This window comes from Pteropus medius, unplaced genomic scaffold (assembly GCF_902729225.1).
Source record: "Pteropus medius unplaced genomic scaffold, Ma_sr-lr_union100, whole genome shotgun sequence".
Lineage (NCBI taxonomy): Eukaryota > Metazoa > Chordata > Mammalia > Chiroptera > Pteropodidae > Pteropus > Pteropus medius.
In genome coordinates, this window is record NW_024340696.1 from 786,771 (window position 1) to 794,816 (window position 8,046).

The following is an 8,046-nucleotide window of genomic DNA, read 5'->3' on the forward strand; positions in this document are numbered from 1 at the left end:
CTCTCTCTTTCTCTCTCTCTCTCTCTCAGTCCAGCTAACTCCTTGCCTTCATCTTCTGCAGGCCTGTTTCAGGCACCAGGTCAGTGAACCTCCAATACACAGTAGATGCTGAAACCTCTTTATCTGGGCTTGAAATGGTAACCCTGCCACCTTCCAGCCCCCACCAGCTCTCTCCAAACCCAGCACTCTCTTGAATTTATCAGACACTGACCATGAACTTGTACAACTTGATCTCTCACTACACTTTGCAAAGAATACGATATCTTTTTGTCTGTCTTAGGCTCTTGGTTGAATGTACTCTTACTCTGCTCCTGATTCTCTGTCTGGGGTGGTCCCTTCTGAGTTGGGGAGCCCGACTTCCACCAGAACTCCTGTGGCCGGGCATTCTACAGGCTCCCCTGAGTCTCCCCCAGGGGGTTGAGGATGCTGAGCAGCCAAATCACAAGGAGATAACCTCCCTCCTTCCCCTTAGTTCCAAGGATGGGGGAATTTTTCTCTTAGCAGGTGATGGAGGCATGGGAAGAGGGAGCTCTCCAGGAGCTTCGTTAAAGCACCCCGCATTCACTCACCGCTCTGCGATTTGGTGGCAGGCCCGAAGGAGTAATAATTTTTGCATCGAAGAAATATAACAACTCTTCCCCCCACATCAACTACACCATTCTAATCTTGGAGAGGGCCGCGGAGGGGCAAAGGGAACAAGAAAACAACCGTAGCAAAAAAAAGGAAGTGGTTTTCGAGGAGGACCCTTTGCATTGGTCTGCTGGAAGTCAGCCCCACTGGGCTTGGGGCGGCTGGTCTTTTCAAGACTCCCTGTCTTTGCATTCCTCCTCTTCAGCAATTTGCAACGATAATGAGTATTTTGCAGTTTAGGGTCAGTGCTGATTGAGCAGTGCATAGGACCATGTCTTTTTTTTTTTTTTTCATCTTCTTCTGAGACTGCAGATGACTGTGCTTCTCATACTCACTGTCTGACTTACAGACACCTGAAGCCCATCATCTCACCCCAGAGCAGGGGTGAATCTGACAGGTGCGCAGAGGCTCTCTGGAGGAATTTGCCGTCTCCCTCCAGAATGGACCCTGTTTCCTTTAACCCTGAGATTGTCAGATAGAAAACAGTGGGTCCAAGGTCCTAGGAAATCACAAACCAATAACATTTTTTATTTTTAAGAATGAGAAGAATCTTATTTTGCCAAGTGAGAACAGTGAAGAAAAAGAAACCTAAAAAATGAACATCTCCTAGCATCATCATTTCATGAAAGAAAGGACATTTTTAGTGCACGCGCGCGCGCGCACACACACACACACACACACACACACTCACACCTCAAAAAGGAAGGAAACTAATCTCAGAAAAAATGACAACCCTTTAAACTAAATGCATATTTTTGTATGAAAGCTCCCAACATTGTTCTTACATTTCTCATTTTGTTGGTGCCCTATGAAAACTTCACTGGTTGCCCATTCCTTGGACTGGAGTTTGGAAAAGGGAGAGTTAAAGTTACTGAATTAGTCACAAGGGTAAGAAGCATTCACATATACAAACAGCTATATCTCACTGCATTTACTGATGTCAGTGTTTAATACACATGCGTAGATTGCCTAGTTCCAGTGGGCACTAGGTTTGTGAGGGGTATACACTACTCCCTGACTCAAGGGAGTATACTCGAATGAAGGATATGGAAATATCACCTCCTTAGAGAGGCCCTCCTAGACCACCCCATCTAAAGTGGCAGCTGAGGCTCCTCGCCCCCCGTCCATCCCCAGAATTCTTGTCCTTTTTCTTTGGAACCCTCACCTTAACAGAAATTCCCTTGTTCACATCTTTGCATCCTCCTATGTGGCCCATCTCCCCACTCTAAGAACATATGCCTCAGGGGTACAGGAGCCTTATCTGCCTTATTTACCACTGGAGCTCCTGCACAAAGGTACAGGGGCCCCCCGGGCAGTTGGGTGAGATTCTGAGGGGCAGAGGGGAGTGGGATGCAATACCCCATTGTCCTGGGCCTCTCACACTGTATGTCACCTCTTCAAATCACTCAGTGATCAGGTGAGGATGTCAGAGGCATCCTGCTATGAATGAGTGCTCTGTCTTCTGAATTAATGGAGTTCCAGTCAGGAAAATCATTTAGAGTGGAACAACAGTGTTTCTTTGGAGAAGGAAAAAAAAATCTGCTTTCTACCGTGTGGCTCCTTTACTGAAAGTGTGGAGGTTGCTGGCAGGTCATGTAGACTATTTAAAATGGAAAACTGGAAGGCTTCCCGTCACCTTTCCCTAATGGAAATTAGCGGGCCCAGCAAAGCATACTGGTGACAGCGGAAGGGTCAGAAATCCCCAGCCAGGTCCCACTGGAAGTGGCCGAGGTTGCAGGCAGGATGAGAGCCTGGCATTAGCATTGCAGTCACCCAGCAAGGAGGCAAGGGTGGGGACCGCCTCTATGTGGGGCTGGGCAGAGGTCATTGTAGTTATAGAAAAGCAGTTGCAAGCTCCTTCCACTATGTGTAGCTACAGGAAGGCAGCTGGAGGTGGGGGTGAGCTCTGCGTTTAGGGGAGAAGCCAGGTCAGATGGTGATAATGTGAGTTAATATTAGCTTAGAATTTACCGTGTGCTGTGCGTGTGCACCAGAAATGCTCATAACAGTCATATGAAATAGATATGGTCATTACCTCCTCTGTACGCATGAGAACACTGAAGCTCAGAGGGGTCAGATGCTTGCCTGAGGTCATGCTGCTGATGTATGACATGACAAGGACTCGAATCTGAGTCTGCCTGTCCCCAGTGCATGCATACCTCTGTGCTTCTGCTCTGAGCTCACCTCCCACTAAAATGTGCCATGGTTTGGTGACAAGTCCCAGGGCTCTGTGGCTAAATCCAGAGATTGGAACAACAATAATAACAAATGGCAACAAGAAGGCTCCTGCTAAGTGTCAGAAACTGTGCAGGTGTTAATGCACATTAATTCATTTAATCCTCATCATGACACTGAAAGGTGGTATTGCTCTCGTTATGCAGACTCAGCACTGGAATGAACCGCCTAAGTCACATAGCCTTGACGTTATAGGTTCAGAATTTGAACCCAGAGTTGTCCAACTTCAGTCCTCCCTTGAAAGCATCATCCTGTGGGAAATAATTCATTCCATAAATATTTATGGAGCACGTACCATATGCCAGGTACTGTTCTAGAAGGTAGGGATTAGGCAGTAAAGAGGAAAGACAAAATTCTTGCCTTCATGGGACTGGCATTCTAGTAGAGGAAACAGATAATAAATGTGGAAAGAAATACATACACATATAATTTCCGCTAATTATAAGTTATTTAAAACATGAAACAGAGTAATGAGGCAAGCAGTGACTGCAGCAGAAAGCTGGGAGCTCAAGAAGACCTGTCTTAACTATGGGTCCCCTCTGGCTGCTGCACTGGGCAGAGACCAGAGGTGAGCACAGCAGCAAGGGGACCAGTTAGGAGGTAGTGGCAATAATCCAGGTAAGAGACAAGGATGGCTTGGATCTGGATGGTTGTATTGGATTGGTGGGAGGTGGTTGAATTCAGGGTTTATTTTAAACTGGATCGAAAAAATGAGTTGCCAGATTGGACGTAGACCTGGAAAGAAAAGGAGGGGTCAAGAGTGACTCCGACATTTTGATCTGAATAAATGGAAGGATGGGATGGCGAGGTACTGAGATGAGGAAGACCGGAAGGTCAGGAATTCGGTTTTATTATTTGCATTTGGGCTTTATTTTTTTCCATCCGAAGGGAGATTGTGATTTATGAGTCTGGAATTCGAGGGGTGTTTTGTGGTAAATATGAGCCATATTTCATCAAACCTAAGATGCCATTGACTAGGAGACCACCATTATTTTATGTATTGCTAAGAATTAAAATGCTACCAGTTAAACATCCCAACTTCAGAGATATTAAAAGGTATATCGTAGAATCAATGGGGTATTGTCAGTTTGGGAGTTTCCAGTATACAGATGGTTTTAAAGGTGGTAAAAGTTGACAACATCACTAAGGGTGTGATAGAGGACAGAGAGAAAAAATGGAAGTATAAGAACTGAGTTCTAGGACTGCAGAGTTTCAAGCAGGGAAACTCATGGCTCAGTTCCAGCCAAATGCAAAGTTAGGCAGCTAAAGCTCTTCTTGGGAGGCAGATGCCATTATGGTACCTGTCACGTTCAGCCTAAGGATGCAGGGCTCAGAGGTGGCCAGCCAGCATTGTAACACACGTCATCTCCTGGCACTGGCTACATGGTGTTGTCCAGAGGGCTGAATCTTTAGGCTCATCTGGATTCAGATTTGGCCTTAGTTTCATCATCGGTAACATATGTGTATAGTGTCTGCTCTACCCACCCTCAAAAGTTAGAAAACAAGCCAGGCTTTGTTTTTCTGCATCTGTAAAATGAAGAGGTTGAACAGAGAGACCTCTAAGCCCTCTTCGGGTTTAGATATTATGATAACAATAATTCTAGCTGCAGTACTTTGAGCATCTAACAGGTGATTTATGTAATTGTTAATCATTATAAACAACCATTCAAGGTCAATATTATTATTCCCATTTCACAGATGAGGCATCTGAGACCAAGAAAAGGGCAGGCCACTCACAGAGGTGGAGCCAAACTGCAAAGCAGAGTGTTTAAGGCCAAGGGATCTGGATTCCACCAAGACCCCTGCCTTCCTGCCGGGACTGATGTGTGGTTCTTGATTTAAACTTCGTAGCATCGTAGCCAGAGGCTAAGGGTGACCCCTTCCTGTAGTATGACAGTGGAACTTCAGGGTGTTGCCCCACGTCAATGGGAAATGTAATCCATGGGGCTAGGGGGGGTGGGGGGGGTGGCCTCCCATGCTCTTATGGAAATGGTGTGGCTTCTAGAAAGATTAACAGGGAGGCAGCTGATGTTAGGTGTAGAGGTAACTCATACTCGGTCTTGTGGACTTGGAGTCCAGTGCTCTCTTAGACCACATTTTTGCAAGTGAAGGGCGATTGGCTGCAGAGAATGGTGCTGAATGGGATTCCCTCAGTCAGGGAGGGGCTGGTGGAGGCTGCTCAGTCTTCTCTGTTGTTGGGAGAAGGTTTCCTGAGCAAGAGGTGGGAGGGAAAGGTGGGTTTGAGGGAGTTCGAGTGATGGTGCAAAGCTGGCTCTTGGCCGAGGCCTAACCGTGGAGCTGGCCAGAGTCAGTTGCTATCAGCATTTCAGCAGGACTGTAGTGTAGACCAGAGTTTCTTGACCTCAGCAGCATTGACATTTTGGGCCACATAAGGCTATGTGATGTGGGGCTGTCCTACACACTGTAGGCTGTTAAGCAGCATCCCTGCTTGCTACCCACCAGGTGCCAGTATCATCCCCCAGCCCCAGCTGAGACAACCAAAGCATCTCCGGACGTCGTGAATGTTCTCTAAGGGGAAAAATTGCACCCACTCTTTCCCAGAGTTGAGAACCATTGGTATAAACAATTATTTCACCCTCCTAGGAAGGCCGTAAGCTGACCACTTCCATGCATGTCCTGGGGCCGCTGAGAATTCTTTTTTTCTGTGGCATCTCACTGGAAGGCTGAGTGAAAGTTGGACCCCACTGTAACCAGGTTCTCTCTGCCTCGATTATTGTCCTCCTGAAACCACCTCAAACTGAAACCTTTCCTGGGACATGCGCTTTATCTCACCACTCTCTGTCCCAGCTGGGCACCTCTTTATCCTCAGACACACCAAATTTGTTCCCACCTCAAGACATTTGCACATGCTGTTCTTCCGCTGCCTGGGCATCTTCTCATCGTTCAGGGCTCTATTCACATGGCACCACATTATGGGCCCTCTTTGATCATCATTGCAGTTACTCCTATTGCATCTCTCTGCCTGAGGTCCGTCAGAGTATTTTCTGCCCTCTGGTATCATCTTGCTCATCTATTTGCTTAATTGTTTCTTATTTGTCTCCCCCACTGGATTGCAAGCTCTCCAATGCAGACACCTGTTCTAGTCTGTTCCTTGCTATATCCACAGTGCCGACTGCAGTGTATAGCTAACTGCTGGTTGAACGGCTTCGGTGAATACTTGTTGAAGACCTACTCTGTGCCAGGCACTGTGCTAAGGGGCTGAGAGTGCCAAGGTGAATAGCTCAGTCCCTGCTTTCTAGGAACTTGGTGCCTCGTGGAAGGAGGGTGCTGAAGGAGGCGAGGACAGGGAGGTATGGGAGTGCAGAAAGGGAGCAGGTAAACCTCCCTGGCAAGCGAGGAGAGCACTCCAGGAGGTGGTGTGAGGAAAGGGGAGAGTGGAGCACCTGGAGAGGCATGGAGGTCCAAGGCATCCTGGATGGTGCCCAGGGGCTCAGCGAGAAGCATGGCATGAAGGTCGGTGCTGCAGGAGTGCCAATGCAAGGTTCGACGCTGCCGGAGATGAGGGTGGTGAAGTAGATGAGGCCAACTCTAAGAGGCCTTGAGTCCCATAGGAGGAAACTTCGACCATATCCTACAGCAAAGGAGAGGCATGGAGGCAATGTAGAGTGAGGGTTAAGAACATAGGCTCTGAAATTCGTTTCTGATCTCCGTTCAAATCCTCACTCTGACACTTCCGAACTGTGTGACTGGCCCAGCAATTTCATGTCTCTTAACCTCAGTTTTCTCATTTCCAAATGGGATTAACATTTATTTCGTACGGTTGTTGTGAGTGTGAAATATCAGTGCTCAGCTCGGTGCCTGGCACAGGTAAGGACTCAATAAATCATTGCTATTCCTATTGGTGTGGTTAACAAGGAGCCACTGGAAGTTTTCCAGACAAACAAGGGATATGATAGATTAGCATTTCAGCAAGATCACTCAAGCGGTAGTGTAGAGGATAGCTTGGCAGTGGCCCTGTGGAAAGCAGGTGAGTCAGGGACCAGGGAAAACAATTAGGAGGCTGCTGGAATGAAAAGGGAGGCAGAGGAGTGGGGAACTGGAGCATCTCTTGCGGCAAACTGCAGAGGCAGAAGTGGCCATACTTTGCCTCTCAAAGTACGGGTGCAAAGGCTAGAAGAGGAGCCTCCAAACCCGACAGGTAACAGAGACCTAGGTGAGCACCAGGCAGAGACTATGGCTCAGTCTGACCTGGGTTCACTCAGCAGCTCACAGCCTCTGCACCCCTGGAAGATGCAGCCACCTCTGCATTTCACACAGCCCTCGCTGTGAGAACGGGTGGCTTGCTCTTTATATCGGGTGATATACTTTTAATTAAACTGGTAATCATTTGAGCATTCCTTAAAGTTTTACTTTGGGAATTTGTCTTCTTTCAGGCTCTGCCCTAATTAGCATTCTCTTTATCCTATAGTAATAAATTCTATCTGAGTGGTTTCATCTGCCTCCTTTGATGACAGAGACTCATCATTCCTGAGCCGACTTCATTCCCTGTTGACATTTAGGTGCAGTAGGCCCAACCAGGCCTGATTTGGAGCTTTGAAAATTAGATTTCTCAATTAACTCCCAACAACATGAAGGTTCATCTTCTTGCTGCTCAACTGAGCCCCAGGCGAGCACATGACATAGGTCTTTCCCAAGGTCAAGACTATGGAACCTCGTGGGGACAGACCATTTGAGGAAGCCCCTAGAATTAGGCAGACAGGCCTGAGGCAGTGACCACAGATATATTAGGACCCAGTATCGTAACTAGGAAAACAGAAGCAGAAAAGCCGGTGGGCTGGCTTACAAGTTTCAACTCCAGGCTCAGAATGGTTAGGAGGCTTGGAATATTATTCTGCCATTAAAAAAAGAAGAAGAAGAGGAAAGTCCTGCCATTTGTGGTGCCAGGGATGAACTCTGAGGGCGTTATGTAAAGCGAAATAAGTCATAAGGAAAAAGACAAATACTGCATGATCTCACTTACATGTGGAATCTAAAAAAAAGCTAATTCATAGAGATAGAGAATAGATTGGCAGTTGCCAGTGGTGAATGGTGGGGGTGGGGCAAATGGGTGAAGAGGGTCAAAGGGCACAAACTTTTCGTTATAAGATGAATAAGTTCTGGGGACATAAGGTACAGCATGGTGACTATAGCTAATAATATTGTGTTATATATATAAAAGTT